This window comes from Thermobia domestica, chromosome 2, assembly GCF_964235325.1.
Source record: "Thermobia domestica chromosome 2, izTheDome1.hap1.1, whole genome shotgun sequence".
Lineage (NCBI taxonomy): Eukaryota > Metazoa > Arthropoda > Insecta > Zygentoma > Lepismatidae > Thermobia > Thermobia domestica.
The window spans coordinates 61,772,303-61,787,951 of NC_137455.1; positions in this window are offsets into that span (position 1 = coordinate 61,772,303).

Here is a 15,649-nt window from a genome sequence, read left to right on the forward strand (position 1 = left end):
GTATTCCAAGATCATCAATGTTCAATACTCATTTGTGACTGTCAGCATACACAGCATAACCGTAGGACGTAAAACAAAGATTTATTTTTATTTTTCGTTTTCATGTCCTTTCTTCATAGCTGTGAAAAATAACGCCTTCAACATCATAAATTTGTATGCTACTTGCCTGCATTCGAGCACAGTAATCAACTATTTGGACATTACGAAGCAAAGCAGGTCTACTTTGCAGTTAGCATAGTTTTGAAAGGATGTGAGATAATGATATTGGTGTTGCGATGTTCAGCACCGTAGATAATTAAACAGTGCTAGTAAATAAATCTGTAACAATTGTATTGGTGTTTAGCTTACATGACCTCCAGACGGGCCATTTTTTTTTACAACATATTGTTACTTGTACTCTATATGAGGGGCCGCGGTGGCTCAGTGGTAGAGCGTTCACCTCTGGTGCTTGGGGTTCTGGGTTCGATCCCAGTCCCCGCCAAGTGAACTTTGTGGTGGCCAAACACCGTGTGTTCTCGGGGTTGTCCCGTTTCCTTCCACTTTCTTCATTCCACCATTTCATTCATTACTCATCATCACCGTCTCCTTTAGCATACCGGCAAAATCGTGGAACGTAAAACTCAAAGATTTCATTTCATATAAACTTTGGTGCAAAGTAACTTCATAGATGAAGATATTTTGCACCACATACAAAAAAGTATGTTCAACATACTAACATAATGTTTGTCTACTATGTTTTCTCTCCTGTATTTATACATTTCACTTTTTACACAAAACTGCATGCAGTCTACAAATATTGATGTTGGGATTATGGTACCGGTATCAGTACTTAGTATGAATTATCGATATTTGTAAAGAAAATTATGTATTTTCTGCTACCGAAATAGGAGCCACATTCTGATAGTTTAGCATGACCCACAAAAATGGCAACTGAAAAACAGAAAAAATCTCCGTGAACAGATTTGCCTTGGTTGCTCTTTATATCCAAGAATATCATCTCAACCGTAATCAGTGGAAGATTTACGGGATTTGGGGCTTTCAGGCTGAAGCCCACCCAAATTGCAGGATTTCTTTTAAAAAAAATCTAATTTAGTCATTCCTATGCGTATGCCCGTCAAGCCCTTCAAAAAGTCTAGTGATTTCTAAATAAACGAAGTATTTCTGTGTGAAGTCCCTCTCAAACTATTCTTCTGAATCCGCCGCTGTTCGTAATTTATTTTCCAACAAGAAATCCATTTCAACATCTACCTAAAGAGGAAATTTTCCTAAAGTTAGACGGGAGGAGGTGCCAGTAGTAAGAATTTCCCATTTAAGGGGTTACGTTGCCCGGTGCAAAGTAACCACGATTTGAGGCTCAAAACAGCCTTCTCCCAGTGTTATTTTTTCTATGACTTTACAATGTTTCACCCTTCAGTTTCAACTATTGCTTGGAAGTCCCATCATACACAGTAGAATTCTACGAAACCGACTTAACTTTGACGGAAATTCTTGTAGGTGATATCTTCCAAATTTTGTCTGCATTTACAGTGAGTGCTTTCCATACCTCTACAACAACAAACCCTTCAGGTGATTAGAACTGATGTTAACCGCCAACATTATAGCCAAAATCCAGTTAGATGTTCTATCTTACGGTGGCAGTTGAAACTTTCTCTTTACAGTTCATGGGTTTACCGACGGAAGACTGTGTAACTTTTTTCGTATTTTGTGCGAAGTTAACCCTGAAGTGCAAAGTAACCCCGTCTTAAGGTACTTACAGATTACCTAGGTAGTTAGCAATTTTCACATTCTTTTTTAAGGTGGTAACAGTTGGAGCCAAGGGATGTGCGATATTTCGATCGAACGATTAGTATTTTCAAATATCAAACTATCGATATCGAAATTTTTGACCGATATATCGATGTTTTTGATCTTTATCAATTTCTATATTTTCGATTTTTCATATTGCTTATATTTTGATATTGCTGTATTTTTTGATATTTCCAACAAGTTTCAATAGTATTTCAATATCGATTATCTATTTCAAAATTTGGATATCACAAAGCCCTATCGAAACCCCTCCGAAATGAAGTTTTTGTCTATGGCCTGATTAGGGTTGCGCACGGCACGAGACTAGACAGAATTTTTGTTACGAAATTCGAGACGAGACATAGCTCTTCCAATAGAAACAGATACAGATTTCGAGAGGAGACAACTTTCGCGACATCTTTGCGAGAGGTGACAGTCTCAAATCATTTCTCGTGCGCACCCCTAGCCCATATCGTGCGTTATCAAAAAGCATGTTAATGAGAAATAACAACATGTAAATACAATATAGGTAGTTAAAAACATTTTTGTTTTCATTCTTCAGTAATGCATTATTATTAACCTCAGTATTTTATAGTCCATTCTTAATCTTAAGGTGATGTATAATTAAGTTTTGAATTCGGTTAACTTATTTTGTTTCTCAAATTGTTTTAAAAATGTATGTACAAACATGTTTATTTTTATTCTTGAGTGCTTAAAGTCACTATAGTTATTAAACATAGTATTTAATATTGTACTCTTAACGTTAAAATAATATACAGTTAACTTTTGAATTCAGTTAACATTTTTCTTACTGAAATTGCTTTAAAAAAGTATGTAAAAACATTTTTATTTTCTTTCTTGAGTGCCAAAAGTGATGCACAGTTATTAACATTAGTACTTTATACTCTATTCTTAATTTTAAACTGATAAACAGTGCGTTTCTGAATAAATTATGTCAAGTTATTTGAGTGACGAACACTGGTAGAAAATTCTGACTACTACTGGAACATTTTGATTTTAAGCTGACGACTACTGGTGCAAGGATTTTAAAATATTGTTTTTCCTTCAACGGCTACTCCTTTTTGAATTCTGACTACATGCTCATTATAGGAAAGATCAGTGAGTCTTTCCAACTATGGTACAGCTCCGACAGATTCACGATGCTCAGAGAAGAGACAAAATAGTATGTTTTCAACCTTAAAGTGAGAACCACTGGCGTTTTTACCCTGCTATGCAAAAGTATGTGGGTACTCCAATGGGGTTCCAATGCGGTACCTAATTTCTGCATTTTAGATATATGGAAATGCATGTGTCTAAAATGTAAAGAACTGATATTTGTTTACTGAAAACTGCAACTCGGTAAGCCTTACGGATACCGAGATATGGGAAAATAAAGAGCGACACGATATGTATGTGGGGCTTGGGGCTTGCATACTTGAAGGTACAATTTGGAAAATGAATTAAAATATGACTAAGGCTTTCAAGATAATGTCAAATAAAGGAAGAGCCAATACAAGTATGGGATTTTCGTGTTAGATGATAAAATTTCCGAAACCGGTCATGGAAAGTTAATAAGCACCAGTAGCAATTCCATCTTCAAGTAATTAGATATTTCCATGGGGTGTTAGAACATCTTACAGTCTACTAAGATTAAATTTTAAAAGCTTTTGAAAATATAACTTGACATTTGTAAAGAGTATTAGAAATATGTAAGTATAAATATGTTTAGCTAAAACTTCCAGCCAGTACATCTAACATATAGAGAAACACCGTAAAATAAAAGAGTATGAGATGTTGAAACTTCGGAAAAATTATTGGTCCCAACAAAATTAAATAAGATGGTACTTCTATGGGTTAAGTGAGTACCTCATTACGATTTCGATGGAAAGATTAGTTCTAGGTTTTCTTCAGGCAGTTCCAAAGGTTCATCGAGTTGTGTAAGAGAGTGAAAATTCCCTGTGAATATCTAATATAGTAACCAAAATATAACGAGTCATATGTTTTATGACGTAAAAATAGAGATCGTTTAGGATTTGTACTTCTGGGTCTTTGCTATAAGAAAGAAATTAAAAAAAACTACTGTATATACCTTAATAGACAATTAAATCAGTGAGGACACAGTAACTTCGTGGTGGGGTGTTTACCTAGTATGTTTTGCAGAAACTACACTGGAGTATTCTCTTAATCCACAGAGATACGATCACACTTAACTGCCCATTTAATTTTAAAATGAAATTAAGGCAAATGAATGTTGATGATAGAATTGATGGAGTGCAAAGGTGGGAGGAAACGGGAGTACCCCGAGAATACCCACGAATACGATGTCGACTACAAACTGACTTGGCCGCGGATCGAACCAGGGACCCAATACACCAAAGGTACGCACTCTACCACTAAGCCACCGTGCCTACACCCATTTAATTGTCTATTAAGGTATATATGGTAATTTTCTGAAATTTCTTCTTCTTACAGCAAAGACTCAACAGTACAAATCAATGTGGGTCTCCATTTTTACGACGTCATAAAATACATAATTCCTTATATCTCGGTTGCTATATTAGATATTGACAAAGAATTTTCATTCTTTTTGTACGCTAGGAATTATCACGCTTGGATTTACCCGAAGAAAACTTCGAGCTGAATTAATCTTTCGATCGGAATTGCCCTGACGAGTGTGAGGTACTCACTTCACCCATATAAGTACCATCTTATTTAACTTTTATTAAGATCAAAAGTTGTTTTATGAAATTTCAAGATCTAATACTCTTTTATTTCACGGTGTCTCTCTAGCTGTAAGATGTACTGGCTGGAAGTATTGGGTAACTCTATTCTCTTTTCTAATACTCTTTACAAATGTCAAATTATATTTTCCAAAGCTTTTAAAACTTAATCTTTTTAGACCCATGATGTTCTAAAACCCCATGGAAATACCCAGTTACTTTAGGATGAAATTGCTACTGGTGCTTATTCAGATTTCATGACCGGTTTCGGAAATTTTACCAGCTAACACCAAACCCCATAACTGTGTGGGTCCTCCCTTTATTTGACAATATCTTGATAGCCATTAGTCATATTTTCATTAATTTTCTAAACTGTACTGTCAAGTATGGAAGCCCCACATACCTATGGTGTTCCTATTTATTTCACCATATTTCGGTAACTGTTAAACGTACCGACTTGCGGTTTCGGTAAACACACACCTGTAACGTTCTTTATAAGTTTATTAAGATATATTTTAGAATGTTTAGAAATGGGAGGTCTGTGAATGCCATAGTACCCGAAAACCTCCATAAGGACGTGTGTGTAGTGTATTGAATTGAAACTACTTTTGAGGTTGTTGTTAGCTCTCAGTAATTACGTTTTCGAAACTGCACAATCTGGTACGCAAACTTCACACTTCTATGGTGTTGTTCTTTATTTTCCCATACCTCGGTATCCATAAGGCTTACCGAGTTGCGGTTTTCTGTACTAAACAGATATCAGTTCTTTACATTTTAGAGACATATATTTCCACATATCTAAAAATGCAGACATTAGGTACCCCATAGTGCCTCGAACGCCATTGGGTACCCACTTACTTTTGCATAGTAATATATTTCGAGTTGTTCAGCATCAATAAACACTTTTTTTTAATTAATCGTTTTTCTACCAGAAACCCAAAAGTCCATACCTGACTGAACAGATTTTGTCCATTTAATTTTAAAAAATGTTAAATATTTTAAAATGTAACATTTTAAATATTTTTTGGATTTTTGTTTCAGGTATTTCATGCATCAAAACAAAACCAGGATTCTGCATGAAAGACAGCGAAAAGAAGCAGTAATTTGTGGCTAAAAGCACGTCCTTCCTGAAGACAGACCCGATTATATTTACATTCTTTTGTACGAATATGTAACCTTAATAAATATACTGCTCCACAAATTATTTCTTTCTTCCATAAATTAGAATAAATGTATGTCTGTTTAAAGACAATGTTTGTTAGCGTTACGTCCTTTCAACTCTTTTTCTCTGTAAATAAGAACATTATACCTTGCAACATTTTTTTTTATCATTGTGCAATTCCGATTGGATAAAGTATCTGCACGAAGCACTATTATTTCAGACATACATTAATAACTAATGTATTGTTCTGTGAATAAGGCAATGGTATAGTGAACATGTTTTAACATAAAATCTGTAACTCAGCTTTTCAGTAGTCAACTTTATTGAGAATCCGAAGAAAGAAAGAAAAAATGTTGGACTTAACAACGAATTTCAAAATTATTTTTGTTCGAATTCTGGACTAATCCAAATTATCCAGAGAAATCATTTATGTTTCTCTCTACAGATGTATCCTTTATCCAAATCGTATGAAAAGGAGACTTCATACATCGCTATATTTTGTATGAACTATGTTTCGTATTTATTTAATCACTTCGTACCTTTCTCTAGTGTTGACAAGGCCGCAAGTGTCAATCGAATAATTTAGTGTTTCACTCATGTAACCTTGTGACTAACGTACGTCCTGTCGGTATATATATGTTACTGTATTCGATTAGCGACAAACAATTTTTAGCGTTAAACAAATACAAAAATCTACACGCAATGAGATACGATGATCTTTGCCTCATAGACAATACCAAGCAACTAACGGTACTGAGTGTGGTTGAGTTTACTAGTGGTATTATCTGGCTATAATCAGTGTTCCGAGAGCTATACTTCTTTTTGTACTCTGAATTGCAAACTTTGATATAACCGTTTTAAATTATTGTATATCTATCTATCTATCTATCTATCTATATCTATATCATATAAAATTGTAAACTAGAAACTTCCGAGTAGTTCTGAGAATCATCGCTCTTCCTTTAAATAATGTATGAGACTATTACACTGCTCGTTACTTAAAATGTTGAACTAAGAAGGATACATCCAGGAAAGTCCAAATTTGCAGAATGTATAGAGCAGGGAAGGATAAATATGTTTGGTCGATGGCTGCACAGCTTCTCATACCTGTGAACTCCGCCAGCTACAGTTGATGAGCTGTGGCATTGGATCGTAAGACGCATGGCTTACCATACCAGAAGAGAACATCCTCTCGATGTCTCGCTGTGTTACAGTCGTTCTGGTTGTCAATGTTGGGTCAGTTCTGCTCCTTTGTCACCACGTTGTCACACAGCGAAAACAGCGGTAAGTTTAACCCTTAACGTACCAAGCCTAAGTCGTCAAAGTTGTTTACCAAGCTGGAGTCTTCTGGAGACCCCAAGTATTATTTTAATTTCTCAACATAGTATTGCAGAGGGTTACTCCAACTATTATTTTTTGGATGTCTAGAAGCATACTTAAGTTAAATGAACATTGTTGACATCAAATATTATGTATATTTGAGCACTATTCAGTTATTCATACAAATTTATATTTTTGTGTTCGTAAATCTGAAACACAGGTTTAACAATGGAGTTTTTACATTTTCAAGTGTGTTTTTATTTTTTGTATTTTTTAAATTAACGAGTCGTTGATCTAATCATGTAATTAATATCTCAAAGGGTTGCAGGATACATATAAAAATTGAGAATAAATTGATTCTTATGATTGCGGCAGTATCACTAAATATCACTCTCTGGGGTCCCTAGAGTACCCCGCTTGGTATGTTAAGGGTTAAGCATATTCGACACTTACTATTAGATATCGGCTTGGGAACTTTGGCGTAGCTACCCTGAAGTTGCATTTTTAATGGCGAGTACTGTGTAGGAATCATCTTGTGAGGGAACACGTTTTCAGCTGACACCATGTTTTTAATTATAGCGTCATTTAAAAAATAACTTATCTGTTAATTAAAATGTGCAGAGAAGTTATTTCTGGAAAATCCTATTCACGCCTCTTGTGGTAACAACTTCTGCATTTTGGAAGAGGATATTATTAAGGAAAAGAATGAGGTAAAGTCGTCTTTATATAGTACACACGGAAAAGAAAGTATTTGACAGTTGACAAATTTTCTTTTGCCAATAGCTCGGGAACAAATGAATTTATTTGGATCTTTTTGTTGTTATTCTTCGAATAGTTATAACTTGACAACCTGCCAAAGTCGGTACTCTAATAGGTTAATTTATTGTTGAGTTTTTAGGAAAACAAATTTTGTCAACTGAAGAATATTTAATTTCGTGACTGTACAAGCAATGGATGATAACGGCTTAATAAATGACTGTACGTAAGTTTGTTTGAGTTTGAACATAGGATTGTACATGGTTGTGCATTTTGCATTATTATTGAAGTGCTGCAACTAAGTTATTGCAAAAGGTATGATAAATTCTTACAGTAATATTGTCACATATTGATTTACTCTGTATGAAAACTAAAATAGTTTAACATATGGTTAACCTCCTTTGTGCCAATAATTTTAAAATTAACGCTTGTGCCACTTTTCAACCTTGGCTTTGCAGTAGCTTTCCAAAGAATTAGCGGGAAGTCCAAACTTACACCCTGCAGGTAAATACATTTCTCTGGACATTTCACGGCTCCAAACTAAGATTGAAAAGTGTAGTATTTTTAATTTTATTATTATTGGCACAAAGGAGATCAACCATATTTTAAGCTATTTTTGTTTCCATACAGAGAAAAACAATATGTGACAACATTACAGTAAGAATGTATCATGCATTTCTCAGTATGTTGCAGCACTTCAAAAACGGTGCACTATACGTACAATCTAGATCCTGAATATGTCCAATCCATATATTACAACAAGGCAATACGTATGCGATACAGGTAAAATCCGTATATTTCATACGGACAATCTGTAAGCTACATACTTCCAATCCATACATTACATATGGCCAGCCTGTACGCCACATACGTATAATCTATATGCTGCATGCACACAGTCTGTAAGCTGCATATGTGCACTCTGTATGGTGCATACGGATATTCTGTATGCTGTATCGGGACAAGCTGTGTGCTACATAAGGAAAATCTGTATAATACATACGTACATGACGCATACTGTATCTAGTCGTACGTACGGGGCACAAGTACAATATAGATGCTGCCTCGGGGTTGAACGCAAGAAACACACGTACAGAACGTATATTGCATACTTCTTGAAATTATGCTCCGTCCTGATAGTCATGAGTGTCGTCATTATTAACCCACATGCTACATACGACCCTGACGTCACAAAGCTAGATATTACCTCCGTATATACTTGTTACTGCAGATGACGTCACACGAATGACGTCATTGCACTTATGCAGACAGTACGTATAATACATACTTTTTCAGCTATACGTTTGCTGCAGGATGTTATATACGGTTGTACGTTAAGTCCGGAAACTACAGGAATTACGAATGTAACCTACGTTTTTAAGTATGCCACCTACATTTTTTTTTCTCAGTGCACGCAGTACCAAGATTAAGGCTACGATTCTATGACTCTTTCTACATGATGCACTATCGAGCGCACTTTGATACTCATATATATGCTAGATATGCGCTCTGTGCTTGAAATATGGCGTTTACCTTTTAATTCAAACGTGGGTCACCGGAAATATAGAGTGAGATTCACAAGGAGATGTTACTAAATATATGTAAATTATGATTAGGATTCTATGACTTTTTCTACCTGATGCGCTATCGAGCGCACTTTGGTACTCATATATGTGGCAGATACGTGCTATGTCTTTCAAATAAGGCATGCAGTTCTTAAATGGGAGGGGGGTCACCGGAGATATAGAATGAGATTCACGAAGAAATGTTAATAAATGTATGTAAATTATGATTAGGATTCTGCGACTTTTTGTACATGATGCACTATCGAGCGCACTTTGGTGCTCATATATGTGGTAGATACGTGCTATGTCTTTCAAATAAGGCATGCAGTTCTTAAATGGGAGGGGGGTCACCGGAGATATAGAATGAGATTCACGAAGAAATGTTAATAGATATATGTAAATTATGATTAGGATTCGGTGACTTTTTGTACCTGATACACTATCGAGCGCACTTTGGTGCTCATATATGAGGTAGACACGTGCTACGTCTTTCAAATAAGGCATGCAGTACTTAAATGGGAGGGCGGTCACCGGAGATATAGAATGAGATTCACGAAGAAATGTTAATAAATGTATGTAAATTATGATTAGGATTCTGTGACTTTTTGTACCTGATGCACTATCGAGCGCACTTTGGTGCACATATATGTGATAGATACGTGCTATGTCTTTCAAATAAGGCATGTAGTTCTTAAATGGGAGGGGGTCACCGGAGATATACAGTGAGATTCACGAAGAAATGTTACTAAATATATGTAAATTAAGGTTAGGATTCTATGACTTTTTCTACCTGATGCACTATCGAGCGCACTTTGGTGCTCGTATATGTGGTAGATACGTCCATGTCTATCAAATAAAGCATGTAGTTCTTAATTGGGATGCGGATGGCCGGAGATGTAGAATGAGATTCACGAAGGAATGTTAATAAAGGTATGTAAATTATGGTTAGAATTCTATGACTTTTTCTACCTGATGCACTATCGAGCGCACTTTTGTACTCATATATGTGGTAGATACGTGATATGTCTTTCAAATAAGGCATGCAGTTCTTAAATGGGAGGGGGGTCACCGGAGATATAAAGTGAGATTCACGAAGAAATTTTACTAAATATATGTAAATTATGATTAGGATTCTATGACTTTTTCTACCTGATGTACTATCGAGAGCACTTTTATACTCATATATGTGGTAGATACGTGCTATGTCTTTCAAATAAGGCATGTAGTTCGTAAATGGAAATGGGGTCACTGGAGATGTAGAGTGAAATTCACGAAGAAATGTTACTAAATATATGTAATATATGATTAGAATGCTATGACTTTTTCTACCTGATGTACTATCGAGCGCACTTTGGTACTCATATATGTGGTAGATACGTACTATGTCTGTCAAATAAGGCATGTAGTTCTTAAATGAGAGGGGGGTCACTGGAGGTATAGAGTGAGATTCACGAGGAAATATTACTAAATATATATGTAAATTATGACTAGGATTCTATGACTTTTTCTATATGATGCGCTATCGAGCGCACTTTGGTGCTCATATATGTGGTAGATACGTGCTGTGTCTTTCAAATAAGTCATGCAGTTCTTAAATGGGAGGTGAGTCACCGGAGATATAGAATGAGATTCACGAAGAAATGTTAATAAATGTATGTAAATTATAATTAGGATTCTGTGACTTTTTGTACTTGATACACTATCGAGCGCACTTTGGTGCTCATATATGTGGTAGATACGTGCTACGTCTTTCAAATAAGGCATGCAGTTCTTAAATGGGAGGGGGGGTCACCGGAGATATAGAATGAGATTCACGAAGAAATGTTAATAAATGTATGTAAATTATGATTAGGATTCTGTGACGTTTTGTACCTGATATACTATCGAGCGCACTTTGGTACTCATATATGTGGTAGATACGTGCTATGTCTTTCAAATAAGGCATGTAGTTCTTAAATGGGAGAGGGTCACTGGAGATATAGAGTGAGATTCACGAGGAGATGTTACTAAGTATATGTAAATTATGATTAGGTTTCTATGACTTTTTCTACCTGATGCGCTATCGAGCGCATGTTGGTGCTCATACATGTGGTAGATACGTCCATCTCTATGAAATAAAGCATGTAGTTCTTAATTGGGATGGGGATGACCGGTGATGTAGAATGAGATTCACGAAGAAATGTTAATAAAGGTATGTAAATTATGGTTAGGATTCTATGACTTTTTCTACGTGATGCACTATCGAGCGCACTTTGGTGCTCATATATGTGGTAGATACGTGCTATGTCTTTCGAATAAGGAATTAAGTTCTTAAATGGGAGGGGGGTCACCGGAGATATAGAGTGAGATTCACGAGAAAATATTACTAAATATATATGTAAATTATGATTAGGATTCTATGACTTTTTCTACCTGTTGCACTATTGAGCGCACTTTGATACATATATATGTGGTAGATGTGTGGCTTCTCTTTCAAATAAGTCATCCACTTCTTAATGTGGAGGGGGGTCACACGAGAAATAGAATGAGATTCCCGAAGAAATATTAAAAAATGTATGAAAATTATTACTAGCGTTCTATGACTTTTTCTACCTGATGCGCTATCGAGCGCATTTTGGTGCTCATATATGTGATAGATACGTGCTATGTTTTTCAAATAAGGCATGTAGTTCTTAAATGGGAGGGGTGTCACCGGAGATATAAGTGAGATTCACGAATAAATATTACTAAATACGTGTAAATTATGATTAGGATTCTATGAATTTTTTTTCCTGATGCACTATCGAGCGCACTTTGATACTCATATATGTGGTAGATATGTGCCTTCTCATTCAAATACGTCATCCAGTTCTTAATATGGAGGGGGTCACCGGAGATATAAAGTGAGATTCACGAAGAAATGTTACTAAATATACGTAAATTATGATGAGAATTCTATGACTTTTTACCTGATGCACTATCGAGCGCACTATGTTGCTCATATATGTGGTAGATACTTGCTCTGTCTTTCAAATAAAACATGTAGTTCTTATATGAGAGGGGGGTCACTGGAGATATAGAGTGAGATTCACGAAGAAATTTTACTAAATATATGTAAATTATGATTAGGATTCTATGACTTTTTCGACTTGATGCGCTATCGAGCGCACTTTGGTGTTCATATATGTGGTAGATACGTGCTATGTCTTTCAAATACGGCATGCAGTTCTTAAATGGAAGGGGGTCACCGGAGATATAGAGTGAGATTCACGAGGAAATGCTACTAAATATATATGTAAATTATGATTAGGATTCTATGACTTTTTCTACCTGATGCACTATCGAGCGCACCTTGGTGCTCATATATGTGGTAGATACGTGCTATGTCTTTCAAATGAGGCATGTAGTTCTTAAATGGGAGGTGGGTCACTGGAGATATAAGTGAGATTCACGAATAAATGTTACTAAATACATGTAAATTATGATTAGGATTCTATGACTTTTTCTACCTGATGCGCTATCGAACGCACTTTGATACTCATATATGTGGTAGATATGTGCATTCTCAGTCAAATACGTCATCCAGTTCTTAATATGGAGGGGGCTCACCGGAGATATAGAATGAGATTCACGAAGAAATGTTAATAAATGTATGTAAATTATGATTAGGATTCTGTGACTTTTTGTACCTGATATACTATCGAACGCACTTTGATACTCATATATGTGGTAGATATGTGCATTCTCAGTCAAATACGTCAACCAGTTCTTAATATGGAGCTGGCTCACCGGAGATATAGAGTGAGATTCACGAAGAAATGTTAATAAATATATGTAAATTATGATTAGGATTCTGTGACTTTTTGTACCTGATGCACTATCGAGCGCACTTTGGTGCTCATATATGTGGTAGATACGTGCTATGTCTTTCAATAAGGCATGCAGTTCTTTAATGGGAGGGGGGTCACCGAGGATATAAAGTGAGATTCACGAAGAAATTTTACTAAATATATGTAAATTATGATTAGGATTCTATGACTTTTTCTACCTGATGTACTATCGAGAGCACTTTTATACTCATATATGTGGTAGATACGTGCTATGTCTTTCAAATAAGGCATGTAGTTCGTAAATGGAAATGGGGTCACTGGAGATGTAGAGTGAAATTCACGAAGAAATGTTACTAAATATATGTAATATATGATTAGAATGCTATGACTTTTTCTACCTGATGTACTATCGAGCGCACTTTGGTACTCATATATGTGGTAGATACGTACTATGTCTGTCAAATAAGGCATGTAGTTCTTAAATGAGAGGGGGGTTACTGGAGCTATAGAGTGAGATTCACGAGGAAATATTACTAAATATATATGTAAATTATGACTAGGATTCTATGACTTTTTCTATATGATGCGCTATCGAGCGCACTTTGGTGCTCATATATGTGGTACATACGTGCTGTGTCTTTCAAATAAGTCATGCAGTTCTTAAATGGGAGGTGAGTCACCGGAGATATAGAATGAGATTCACGAAGAAATGTTAATAAATGTATGTAAATTATAATTAGGATTCTGTGACTTTTTGTACTTGATACACTATCGAGCGCACTTTGGTGCTCATATATGTGGTAGATACGTGCTACGTCTTTCAAATAAGGCATGCAGTTCTTAAATGGGAGGGGGGGTCACCGGAGATATAGAATGAGATTCACGAAGAAATGTTAATAAATGTATGTAAATTATGATTAGGATTCTGTGACTTTTTGTACCTGATATACTATCGAGCGCACTTTGGTACTCATATATGTGGCAGATACGTGCTATGTCTTTCAAATAAGGCATGTAGTTCTTAAATGGGAGAGGGTCACTGGAGATATAGAGTGAGATTCACGAGGAGATGTTACTAAGTATATGTAAATTATGATTAGGTTTCTATGACTTTTTCTACCTGATGCGCTATCGAGCGCATGTTGGTGCTCATATATGTGGTAGATACGTCTATCTCTATGAAATAAAGCATGTAGTTCTTAATTGGGATGGGGATGACCGGTGATGTAGAATGAGATTCACGAAGAAATGTTAATAAAGGTATGTAAATTATGGTTAGGATTCTATGACTTTTTCTACGTGATGCACTATCGAGCGCACTTTGGTGCTCATATATGTGGTAGATACGTGCTATGTCTTTCGAATAAGGAATTTAGTTCTTAAATGGGAGGGGGGTCACCGGAGATATAGAGTGAGATTCACGAGAAAATATTACTAAATACAAATGTAAATTATGATTAGGATTCTATGACTTTTTCTACCTGTTGCACTATTGAGCGCACTTTGATACATATATATGTGGTAGATGTGTGACTTCTCTTTCAAATAAGTCATCCACTTCTTAATGTGGAGGGGGGTCACACGAGAAATAGAATGAGATTCCCGAAGAAATATTAAAAAATGTATGAAAATTATTACTAGCGTTCTATGACTTTTTCTACCTGATGCGCTATCGAGCGCATTTTGGTGCTCATATATGTGATAGATACGTGCTATGTTTTTCAAATAAGGCATGTAGTTCTTAAATGGGAGGGGGTCACCGGAGATATAAGTGAGATTCACGAATAAATGTTACTAAATACATGTAAATTATGATTAGGATTCTATGAATTTTTTTTTCCTGATGCACTATCGAGCGCACTTTGTTACTCATATATGTGGTAGATATGTGCCTTCTCATTCAAATACGTCATCCAGTTCTTAATATGGAGGGGGTCACCGGAGATATAAAGTGAGATTCACGAAGAAATGTTACTAAATATACGTAAATTATGATGAGAATTCTATGACTTTTTACCTGATGCACTATCGAGCGCACTATGTTGCTCATATATGTGGTTGATACTTGCTCTGTCTTTCAAATAAAACATGTAGTTCTTATATGAGAGGGGGGTCACTGGAGATAAAGAGTGAGATTCACGAAGAAATTTTACTAAATATATGTAAATTATGATTAGGATTCTATGACTTTTTCGACTTGATGCGCTATCGAGCGCACTTTGGTGTTCATATATGTGGTAGATACGTGCTATGTCTTTCAAATACGGCATGCAGTTCTTAAATGGAAGGGGGTCACCGGAGATATAGAGTGAGATTCACGAGGAAATGCTACTAAATATATATGTAAATTATGATTAGGATTCTATGACTTTTTCTACCTGATGCACTATCGAGCGCACCTCGGTGCTCATATATGTGGTAGATACGTGCTATGTCTTTCAAATGAGGCATGTAGTTCTTAAATGGGAGGTGAGTCACTGGAGATATAAGTGAGATTCACGAATAAATGTTACTAAATACATGTAAATTATG